At 38.8% G+C, this 12,608-nt stretch overlaps 1 protein-coding gene across 6 annotated transcripts in view; it reads right to left on the bottom strand.

The window, feature by feature from the left end:
* Window positions 1-12,608, bottom strand: part of zeb1a (zinc finger E-box binding homeobox 1a) — a 49,230-nt gene that overhangs the window by 34,451 nt on the left and 2,171 nt on the right. Inside the window, exon 2 of one of the 6 annotated variants that reach the window (XM_046876416.1) lies at window positions 2,681-2,743. The exons of the other annotated variants lie outside the window; for them this stretch is intronic. The gene's annotated coding sequence lies outside the window, so the exon portion shown is untranslated. The remainder of the gene's footprint in view (window positions 1-2,680; window positions 2,744-12,608) is intronic. 6 annotated transcript variants of the gene reach the window in all.

Below are 12,608 nucleotides of genomic sequence, written 5' to 3'. Positions count from 1 at the left end.
AGGCGCAAAATAACTGCCCGTGAACTGAGAAAAGTCAAGCGTGCAGCTGCCAAGATGCCACTTGCCACCAGTTTGGCCATATTTCAGAACTGCAACATCACTGGGTGCCCAAAAGCACAAGGTGTGCAATACTCAGAGACATGGCCAAGGTAAGAAAGGCAGAAAGTCGACCACCACTGAACAAGACACACAAGCTGAAACGTCAAGACTGGGCCAAGAAATATCTCAAGACTGATTTTTCTAAGGTTTTATGGACTGATGAAATGAGAGTGAGTCTTGATGGGCCAGATGGATGGGCCCGTGGCTGGATTGGTAAAGGGCAGAGAGCTCCAGTCCGACTCAGGCGCCAGCAAGGTGGAGGTGGAGTACTGGTTTGGGCTGGTATCATCAAAGATGAGCTTGTGGGGCCTTTTCGGGTTGAGGATGGAGTCAAGCTGAACTCCCAGTCCTACTGCCAGTTTCTGGAAGACACCTTCTTCAAGCAGTGGTACAGGAAGAAGTCTGCATCCTTCAAGAAAAACATGATTTTCATGCAGGACAATGCTCCATCACACACGTCCAAGTACTCCACAGCGTGGCTGGCAAGAAAGGGTATAAAAGAAGAAAATCTAATGATATGGCCTCCTTGTTCACCTGATCTGAACCCCATTGAGAACCTGTGGTCCATCATCAAATGTGCGATTTACAAGGAGGAAAACAGTACACCTCTCTGAACAGTGTCTGGGAGGCTGTGGTTGCTGCTGCACGCAATGTTGATGGTGAACAGATCAAAACACTGACAGAATCCATGGATGGCAGGCTTTTGAGTGTCCTTGCAAAGAAAGGTGGCTATATTGGTCACTGATTTGTTTTTGTTTGGTTTTGAATGTCAGACATGTATATTTGTGAATGTTGAGATGTTATATTGGTTTCACTGGTAAAAATAAATAATTGAAATGGGTATGAATTTGTTTTTTGTTAAGTTGCCTAATAATTATGCACAGTAATAGTCACCTGCACACACAGATATCCCCCTAAAAAAGCTAAAACTAAAAACTACTTCCAAAAATATTCAGCTTTGATATTAATGAGTTTTTTGTGTTCATTGAGAACATGGTTGTTGTTCAAATTAAATCCTCAAATAAAATTAATCCTCAAAAATACAACTTGCCTAATAATTCTGCACTCCCTGTATATATATATATATACACACACATATATACATATATATACATACACACATACACACACACACACACACACACACACACACACAGTGGAACCCACTTATCTTGACCTCGGTTAACTCGACAACCCTATTAAGTCGACGGTTTTGAAGTGGAACCGCCAAATTCTCACTTTGTCTAAGAATTTTTTAATGCTTTATGTCGCCAAACCCTAATATCTCGAGCACAAGGGGGGAAAAATTTGCAATTTAACGTCAGTTATCTCGATCCGCACTGTGCAGCCGCAGAACAACTCGCGAAAGTGGCGGAAAAATCAGTTAGTTAGTGCACATATGCCTTTTGTTGTTAAATGTTATGCGATGGATGGGAGGCGATGGTAGGAGCGCAGCGCGGAACGTGGGATGAGCAGCAAAAGCATAGAATTAACAACGGCAGGACCGGGGGGGAATCCGCGATGCGCTTTGGGAAGAAAATCTTTGAGAGAGTGCCGGTGGGAAGGCACGTACGGATGGTGAGAGTGTGGAAGTTTAAATAGGAGCTGGTGATGATGCTAAACGAGCACCATATGTGCGCGATTGAAGCCGGGAGCTTCAGAGAAAGCGGCCGAAGGGGGCGTGGCAGGTGGATTCCTGACAGTTAACAAACGTACTGTATGTATTTTTATAGCATGCCTTCATCAAACACATCGTGGCAACGCTGTTGTGTAAAAAAACCCTCAAAAAACACGTGCATGCACATTCTCATTTATTAACGCACATCATGTACATAAAGAAATTTCAAGCACGTTAATATACTCCCGCCATATTGATTTCCGTTTATCTCGATCATCGGTTATCTCGATGCTTTTTGGCAACCCCCTAGGACATCGACATAACCGGGTTCCACTGTGTATATATAATAATTCATACAAGATTCATAGCAGTTGTTTTGTTTTGAGTTTATATCCTGACAGCTAGGCAGATCTCTGAACTTAAACAGTGACAGGAAGTACTAGCATAATCTTAGCATTAATATCCACCTGTTTCCTGGGGAGCTGCTGTAAAAACAATTATAAGTATAACTACTATTTATGTGTGGTTTGTTTTTTAGAAGGGAATATGTTAAAATGCCATTAAAAAGCTCAGGAACAACATATGCATGTATTCATGGTTACACTTTGTGGAGGCCACACACTTATAACCACACCACTGCCACACACTTACCCTTATGGGTATGGGTAGGTTTAAGGGGTTAGCTGTGAAATGTTATAATTAATGCAAATGTAGATCCCACTGTGTTCTGGTTAAAATAATATTTTTGCTTATGGTTTGCATATGGTGGTGTTTTTAATGACAGCTTTCCTAAAATAATATCTTATTCCTAAACTAAGAAATATCACAATATATCGCCTTGCTTATAGTATTGCAATGTACTGTGAAATGCTGCATCGCAACCCCTTTACCATGAGATTCTTGCCCTATACTTCACTGGACCAATTAATGGAAGCTATTCAAAACAAACTTCATAATGCAGACCGTGGCATGTTCAGGAGCAGCTCCGATGACATCAGCATGTTTATGGAAGCTGTTGCAGAAAAGCTGTGGAGAATATAGTTCAGAAAAGCATCATTAGAAGCTATGAGTGAATAAAAACATCTGTAACAATCTGAAATCTTGCACTGTTGCCCAGGGCTCGCTACCAGAAACACAGACAAATACAAGGTTGCATACTACAATTAGCACCAGGGTTCTGGAGGAACATTGTTTTATTTGACTGTGTACTGCATCAGCTATAAATTGGTTGAAATGACAATAAAAGCTTCTTGACTTGACTACAAATGCACAGAGTAGTGAAAGAGGCAAAACATCACTAAGGGACTAAACAAGTCACAGTTCCAACAAATTGGCTCTAGAAACCTGTAGCAAGTACTGTGGCAGAATGATAAAGAGAGTATAAACACCTTTTGCACTTGCTTTGAGGTGATAATCAACATTAAATGCAACAAGGGTCTATAAATGCCTGAAGCAACACAAGTGAGATAAGCATGCCAGAGTGCTCATGAAACTGACAGTATGGCTCCGCTGCTCTGTGTTTCTTGGCATCACTGAGCCATTCAGGACAGCATGCCACAATTTTGACACATGCTGGATTTTCAGCTGTTTAGTGAAGACAGCAACGCAGAATCATCAGGGCAAATGAGAAACGGTGGGACATAATTTCACTTTAACACATGAAAGATGCTGTATTAATCTAGAAGTGTGAATGCAAGTGAGTGTTTACATCATGCAAATAGCGCATTTGAACACTGTGCTGTAACAGCTAACTGATATAGACATGAATTAGATACAAACACACTAGACCACTGCTATAGTACATATCTGTTAAGGATGCATATCACATGAACAGGTTTAGGTCCTTCTGATCATTAAAATTATAAATGTAAAAAAAAAAAAAAAAAAAAGAGCATGCAAAAATTTCATTCACCTGACCACAAAACAGTTTTTCACTTTGACTCAGTACATTTTAAATGAGCTTTGGCCTAGAAAAGGCAATAGAGTTTCTGGATCATGTTCACATATGTTTTCTTTTTTGCATGACAGAGTTTAAACTGCATTTGTGGATGAAACGGCAAACTGTGTTCACAGATAATGACTTATGATTTTCATAACAGAAACATTCTTGTTTTTTTAAATAAAGTGCCACCTGATGTCCCAAAGATCATGGGCATCCTATATTGATTTTCACCATTATCCCTTCCGTGCAGAAATTTTTCCAGATTCTTGGAATTTAAAGTCATGGCCAAAAGTTTTGAGAATGACACAAATATTAATTTTCTCAAAGTCTGTGCTTTAATGTTTTTAGTAATTTTGACAGTTAACTAACTTTATTCAAGAAGTCAATATTACGATCTGGGGAGTTTCTGGCCATGGACCCAAAATGTCAATGTTTTCTTCCCCCGAGCCACTTAGTTATCACCTTTGCCTTTGTCGTTTTCTTTGGCTTGAATTTATGGAAGCCCGTTTCCAACCAAAAAAAAAACGTTTGATTAATTTTCGCAATTCCGAATTTATTTTTCGTAAAACTTATAGGCACATATAAACTTAGATTTTATCATTTATTTATCTCTGTATAGCTGCTTTGGGACATTGAACATGTATTCTATGCTCTATTGTAAATAAACTGAGTTCACAAGATTTTTAAATCATTTTATTCTTTTTTTATTTCGATTTCACACGCATTTTGGCTGTAGAACATTTTTGTAGTGCATGCCACTATCCACAACAATGTACTGCTAGTATGCAATGGCACTGCTCTTGAAATTAATGTCTTGCTGAAAGCTGAAATTCCTCCTTCAGTTTTTAGCAGAGTAAAGTAGGTTCTTTTAAAGCATTTCCCTATTTTTTGATCCATATATTCTTCCTTCACTTCTGCCTAGTCCCTGATGATAAGCATCGCCACAGCATGATGCTGCCAACACCATACTTCACTGTAGGAATGGTGTGTCTTGAGGCATGGGAAGTGTTATGTTTGTACCACATATACTGTTGTTGTGTAGCACTTTTAACAATGGACATTGTCTCAAAACAGCTTTACACAGATAATGATAATAATAAAGAATGAATAAGATCAGCCACAAAACCTCTGATTACACCTTCTTCCTCTGACCACAAAACCTCTCACATTGCAGCTGAGTCACTTACATGCTTTCAGATGGCACTTTCAGTAACAGCTTCATTTTGGCCACCCTCCAACATAGGCCAGCGATATGTGTAGGGAGCAACAACTAATCAATAAAAACGTTAATAATCGATAATGAAATTCATTCTCAATGAATGCCGTTATCGATTTTGTTGGGCTGCTTAAGTTTCGGTTTAGCATGACGGTAGAAAACACAGCCGCTGTGATATGGCGAGAAAATGGAAAGTACAGGTCAACCGGCAGCAGAAAAAAGTGCGCGTCCTGCAAAAGTCACAGATGGCGAAACATCGGCACGTTAAGCAAAACTGTTTAATCCTCATCATGTGAAAATGGTGTAATTTAATGAAGTGCTGTTGTGTAAACTGTTGGTAACTTCGAGACAGTCGCACTGGATCTGTTCTTGTTGTGACTCGCAAGCATCGGGTTGCCCAATCACCTCACTCGCGATATAGTGATGGATTCAATTAAAACACAGCAAACAAACAGTAAATCTAAAAGCAGCAAATAACAGCAGCAGTAAATTATTAAATTTTTAGTCACTGTTGTGGTTTTCAACAAATGCTTATGCATTTGTACACCAATGCATATTTTTTCCTTTTTTCAATCAGACATGTTAGCTTGCTAAGTTTCACCATTTCATTCTTTAATAGCATTTGTCTACTACAACAGTAACTTATATGTATTCAAACATGAATTACTACGGCTTTACTACATTCAAATGCTGGTTTTCTTTGCTTGTATATTTAAATTTATGCATTAAATTAGTATACAAAATTAAATAAATTGTATATTCTAGATGCTTTTATCTTCACAACTGAACAAAAGGTCTGTTGTTTTTTTTTTTTAACAAAAAATGCCAAAACAATGTATTAGCTTTTATAATTATTTTTTATGCATGGTTGTCAACTTGCAATTATCATTAAAATCAATGCAAATGCTGATTTACACAATTTGCTTCACTTTGCATGCTTAACTGCTGTTTAGAATTAGGTTTTTGTTTATTTTAGAAACCACCCAGAATTAGTTAATTTTTTCAAAGAGAAATCCTCCATGCACTCCAACAAGCAGCTTTATAAAATGTCAAAATAGAAGAAAGTTAAACTCAATATGTGGCTTTTGCATTTAAAGTACACTTTTATACATAAATACCCTGAATTTGGGTTTTATATAGTTACAATAAGCAAAACATCCAATCAAAACTTTTTTTAAATAATCGTCCGATTCATCGATTATCAAAATAATCTTCAGTTTGAGCCCAGGATATGTGCTCATGATAACTGGGCACCATGATGCGACTTTCAGCCACTGAACTCCATAGCTTTTATAGTGATTGTTGGCTTTTCTGTGGCTTATGCCACATTTCCACATGAAAAAGAGAAAACAAAATTATAAAAATGTCTGTACCTTAAAAAAAAAAGAAAAAAAAAAAAAACAATTATCACATGTAGCTAAGTATTCAGACCCTTTATTTGACACTTTTTTTAAAAATTATTATTTGGTACCTTTGGTACCTATTTGGCCTAGTCCCTGCTGCAGAAAAACACTCCCACAGCATCATGATGCCACATTCATGAGCATGGTTTTGCGCAGGTAAAGAGTGGTGCCGGATTTACAATAGACATAACCTTTAGAACCTTAGACAACAGTTACATTTTTGTTTCATCAGTCCAGAGAATCTTTATCCTCACAATCTGTGAGTCCTTCAGCTGCCTGAAAGCAAACTCCAAGTGGGCTTGCATGGGTTTTACACCAAGAGAAGCTACCGTCTAACAACTCTGGCATTAAGCCTGGATTGGTGGAAGGCTTTTTTGTATAGGCTTTTTTGTAGCCCTCCCAAATCTGTGCCTTATATCCTGTCTCTGAGCTCTGCAGGCAGTTCCTTTGACCGCATGACTAGGGTTTTGCTCTGATATGCATTGTTATCTGTGAGGCCTTCTATAGAGAGGTGTGTGATTTTCCAAATCATGTCCAATCAATAAACTTTTCCACAGGAAAGCTCCAGTCAAGATGTAGAAAGATCTCAGCAATGATCAATGTGAACTGTGAGGCACCTAAGGTCATTTTTAAGTGTTTTTTTTGCAAAGTGTCTGAATACTTATAAACACCGGTGCATCTCAATTATTTAGAATATCATTTAAAACTTGATTTATTTTAGTAAATAAATTCAAAATATGAAACTCGTATATTATATAGATTCACCACATACAGACTGATATTTCAACTGTTTTAATCTTATAATTTTGATGATTACAGCTTACAGCTAATGAAACCCCTACATTTTGTATCTCAGAAAATTAGAATGTTGTGAAAAAGTTCAATATTGGAGACTCGTGGTTACACACTCTAATTAGCTAATTAACTCAAAACACCTGTGGTGATTTAGTCTGGTTCAGGCTACACAATCATGGGGGAAGACTGCTGACTTGACAGTTGTCCAGAAGACGATTATTGACACCCTGCACATGGAGGGCAAGACACAAAAGGTCATCACTAAAGCTGCTGTTCACAGAGTGCTGTATCCAAGCACATTACTGGAAAGTTGAATGGAAAGAAAAATGTGGTAGAAAAAGGTGAAATGAAGCCCATTTAAGAATTTGGGGGAGATTCACAAAGAGTGGACTGTAGCTGGAGTTAGTGCTTCAAGAGCCACCAGGCACAGACGTATCCATGGGCTACAACTGACACATTCCTTGTGTCAAGCCACTCCTGAACCAGAGACAACATCAGGTGTCTTACCTCGGCAAAGGACAAAAAGGACTGTACTGTTGCTCACTGAGCCAAAGTCGCCTTTTCAGATGAAAGGCAAGACAATGTTGCATTTCATTTGGAAATCAAGGTCCCAGAGTCTGAAGGAAGAGAGGAGAGGCACAGAATCCAAGTTGCTTACGGTTCAGTGTAAAGTTTGCACAGTCAGTGGTGGTTTTGGGAGTCATGTCATCTGCTGGTGTTGGTCCACTGTGTTTTATCAAGTTCAAGATCAGCATAGCTGTCTACCAGGAAGTTTTACAGCACTTCATGCTTTCCTCTGTTGACCAGCTTTATTTATTTTGCAGCAGTATTTGGCACATCCCCACACTGCCAAAAGCACTAAAAGTTGGTTAAATGACCATGGTGTTGGTGTGCTTGACTGTCCAGCAAACTCACCAGACCTGAAACCTATAGAAAATCTATGGAGTATAGTCAAAAGGAAAATGAAAAACGAGACCAAAATAATCCATGCCACACCGAAATGAGGCAGTAATTAAATCAAAAGTAGCCTTTCTACCAAATACTGAGTACATATATTGTACATATACAGTAAATGAACATACTTTCCAGAAGGCCAACTTTCTTTCGGCTTCTCCCATTAGGGGTCGCCACAGCGGATCATCCGCATGTTTTGGATGGATGATTTGGCTCATGTTTTTACGCTGGATGCCCTTCTTAACGCAACCCCCCCTTTGATCTGGGCTTGGGACCGGCACTAAGAGTGGCTGGGGTTGGTTCCCTGACCGGGGATCGAACCGGCCTGCAGTGTTGAAAGCACCACATCCTAACCACTAGACCACCAGGGGCCAACAATTCACAAAAAAAAATAATAATAAAATAATTTTTGTCACTATGGGGCACTGGGTGTGGATAACCGAGAAAAAAATTCGATTGACTGTAGTATCAGGCTGCAACATAACAAAACTGAAAAAAGTTAAGGGGGTCTAAATGTAAGTAGACAAAACAAAAGAGATGGTTGTTGACTTCACAAGGTCACAAATTGACCACTCCCCACTGAACATCAACAGCTTCACCGTGGAAATTGTGGAGAGCACAATATACCCTGGTGTTCACCTGCCAGCAAACCTCACCTGGTCCCTCAACATAGGGCTGGGTGATAAATCGATTTTATCGATTAACTTGAATGTGTAGTTTACATCGATCTGTTTTAATAAAAATTATGTAATAATGTCCACCTACACTCCCCTCTGGGTTTCCATAGATTCAAACGAACTCAGCCCTCCCCCCGCGCGTTCGCCATAGAGATACACAAACAACATGGCAGCGAGCAGAGAAGAACTCGTTCCCAAGAAAGACACAGTGTCATCTGTAATTTGGAATTGGTTCGGTTTTGCTGCATCAGACGCAGCACACACAACACCTCGCTGCAAACTGTGTTTGAAGGCTGTTGCAAGCAAAGGTAGCAGTACCACCAATTTACTGCAGCACCTCAAACAGAGGCATGCTGTCGAGTGGAAGAGATGTAGGGCCCTACGACATGAACAAGACAGTGGCAGCACAAGACTGCGGTTAAGCAGCCGCATCTTGAAAATACACGGTTAAGCAGCCGCACTTTGTTTAGTGTTGCGCATCTAATCGTACACGTGCGGTATGGGTGGTGGGAACAGTCACAATACATCACCATATTCAAACACTCATAAAACAGTTTTTTGAGGTTTGCTCAATCTTTCAAATTACTCTTATTTAGAATTTATTTCAAATTTTATCTCATTTTACTGTGTTTTGCAGAAAAGTAAAGGCAAAAATCATTTAAAACCTCAGGTGCATTTTCAATCATGTTCCACAATTAAACACTCATAAAACGTTTTTCTTTGTAGGTTTGCTTATTTTATGTTATGTTACGTTTATTTTCACAATTTACAATGGCAGGGCCGCCATCTTGTATTTTTTGCTTGTTGTTTCTGATTGCACTTTAACCCAAAGTGGGTTATAATTCCAAAAGGGTAAATAAACTTTATTTAATAAAGTTAAAACTTTAAAACATTTTCTTTGTCATATGCAGATTGATTTTAAGCAGGAAAAAAAATAAAAAATCGATTTAAATCGCAAATCTGATCTTTTTTTTGGGCCATATCGCCCAGCCCTACCTCAACACCAGCTCCATAACAAAAAAAGACCAGCAGCATCTCTTCCTTCTGAGAAATTTGGGGAAGGCACAGCTTCCATCACACAACCGTCTACAGAGGCACCATCGAAAGCATCCTGAACAGCTGCATCACTGCCTAATTCGAGAACTGCACCTTCTTAGAACCCAAGACCATACAGCTGATAGTGAGGACGGCTGAGATCATCATTGGGGTCTTTCCTCCTTCTATCATGGACATTTACACCGCACGGTGCATCCGTAAAGCCACCAGCTTTGTTGCTGACAATACCCCCCAAAAAAAACATGCAGTTTTTAAATTAGGTTTTTATTATTGAGTCGTCAAGTTTATTTCTATAGCGCTTTTCAAAACAGACATTGTCTCAAAGCAGCTTTACAGAAATCAACAGTCAAGGTGAATAGTGTGTGTTTATCCCTGATAAGCAGCCGTGGCGACTGTGGCAAGGAAAAACTCCCTTAAATGTCATGAGGAAGAAACCTTGAGAGGAACCAGACTCAAAAGGGGAACCCATCCTCATCTGGGTGATATCAAGAGTGTGATCATAGACTTTAAACAATACAGAACACTGGAGAGTGAGAACTAACATGAGCACTGGAGTGTGTGATTATAAGTAATGTTCTTTCTACAGTCTTATACAATCATTGTGGTTATAAAACTAGGAGCTACTAAGCAACTCATAAAATAGCTCAACATTTTCGATCATTGAGGGAAAACAAAATCTACATGGCCCTGTGTAAAAAAAGAAAAAAAAGTGTTTGCCCTCCTGTTAAAACTGTGGTTTATCACACCTGAGTTCAATTTCTCCAGCCACACGCAGGCCTGATTACTGCCATACCTGTTCGCAATCAAGAAATCTCTTTAATAGGACCTGCCTGACAAAGTGAAGTAGACCAAAAGATCCTCAAAAGATAAACATTAGAGATGCACCGAAAAAACACGGCCGAAACAGTTTGTTGTGATGACGCAAACAGAAACCGCGGCCTGCACGTGCATGTCTGAAGCAACATGTGGACGTATTTCAGTATATCTGAGAAAGACCCACGGATAGCGATTTGCAAAACATGTAATGCCGAAATTTCAAGAGGGGGTACGTCTGCAAAGACTTTCTCCACGTCGGGTTTAATTTATCACTTGAAATCCAAACATCCCGTCGCTATGCTGAATATGAGAGAAACGCAAATGCACAGGAAAAGCAAAACTCCTCCGAGCATGCGCACTCCGTCTGTGGTGGACGTTTTTGAAAAGGCGGAAATTTCCCAGTGATATTGTTGTATCTTTAAGCAGTTGCACTTGTTCTGAATGCACTGTTTTTATGAAAGAACATATTTAATTTTACAACCTTGTAGCAGGCCAGAGGGCCTGTACATTATTATTTAATGTACACACAAGTGCATTTAAGTTAAACATTTAAGTTTGAATTTTAATTTATTTTATCCTGTGCATTGTTGCAATGTGCTATAAATAAATATATTCATAATTTGTAATTGATTTATTCTTTGAAACTTTAATAATTCATGCAATTGAAATGCCTTGATTTTAGTAAGGTTAGTACACAGTCATAGCGATAAATGCAATGGTAATAATAATTGGCAAAATTTCTTTGTCTTTTTTTCGGTTTTCGGTTTCGGCCAAGGATTTTCATTTCGGTGCATCCATAATAAACACCATGCCGAGATCCAAAGAAATTCAGAAACATGAGAAAGAAAGTAATTGAGATCCATCAGTCTGGAACGGTTTGGGACTCCAGTGAACCACAGTGAGAGCCATTATTCACAAATGGCAAAAACATGGAACAGTGGAGAACCTTCCCAGGAGTGGCCGGCCAACCAAAATTACCCCAAGAGCACAGCGACGACTCCTCCAAGAGGTCACAAAAGACCCCACAACAATGTCCAAAGAACTGCAGGCCTCAATTGCCTCAGTTATGGTCAGTGTTCATGACTTTACCATAAGAAAGAGACTGGGCAAAAATGGTCTGCATGGCAGAGTTCAAAGACCAAAACTGCTGCTAAGCAAAAAGAACCATGAATTATGCTGTTTACCAAAAAATCCTAAAGGAGAATGTCTGGCCATCTGTTTGTGACCTCAAGCTGAAGTGAACTTGGGTTCTGCAGCAGGACAATGCTCCAAAACACACCAGCAAGTCCACCTCTGAATGGCTGAAGAAAAACAAAATGAAGACTTTGGAGTGGCCTAATCAAAGTCCTGATCTGAATCCTATTGATGGCATGTCCTATACTGTGGCATGACCTTGAAAAGGTGGTTAATGCTTGAAAAACCTCCAATGTGGCTGAATTACAACAAATCTACATAGATGCGTGGACCAAAATTCCTCCACAGTGCTGTAACAGACTCATTGCAAGTTATCGCAAACGCTTGATTGCAGTTGTTGCTGCTAAGAGTGGCCCAACCAGTTATTTGGTTTAGGGGGCAAGCAGTTTTTCACACAGAGCCATGTAGTTTTGGATTTTGTTTTCCCTCAATAATAAAACCTTCATTTAAAAACTGCATTTTGTGTTCACTTGTGTTATATTTTACTAATATTTAAATTAGTTTGATGATCTGAAACATTAAAGTGTGAAAAACATGCAAAAACCTTTAACTCTCATCAGACATTCCTAAATATTACTTTTATTTCATTATTCTTATTTGCCTGATCTGATTTATAACTGTGTTCTGAAAACCCCTGAAAAAATGCAAATATTAAAAGGAAAATTAAAAGTTAAATGAAGTAAACAGTACAATCAGTAAATGCTACATGTTTCCATGGCCACATTTATATGAATTAATCTATATATAATGTATTTTTTTATACATTTAATTCATCAACAGATAATTTAGAGCAAAAAAAAGATATTAGTGGAAGGGCATTTGTTATATAATGTGCAAA

The sequence above is a fragment of the Silurus meridionalis genome, chromosome 20 (assembly GCF_014805685.1).
Source record: "Silurus meridionalis isolate SWU-2019-XX chromosome 20, ASM1480568v1, whole genome shotgun sequence".
NCBI lineage: Eukaryota > Metazoa > Chordata > Actinopteri > Siluriformes > Siluridae > Silurus > Silurus meridionalis.
This window is presented reverse-complemented; position numbering and strand designations above follow the sequence as displayed.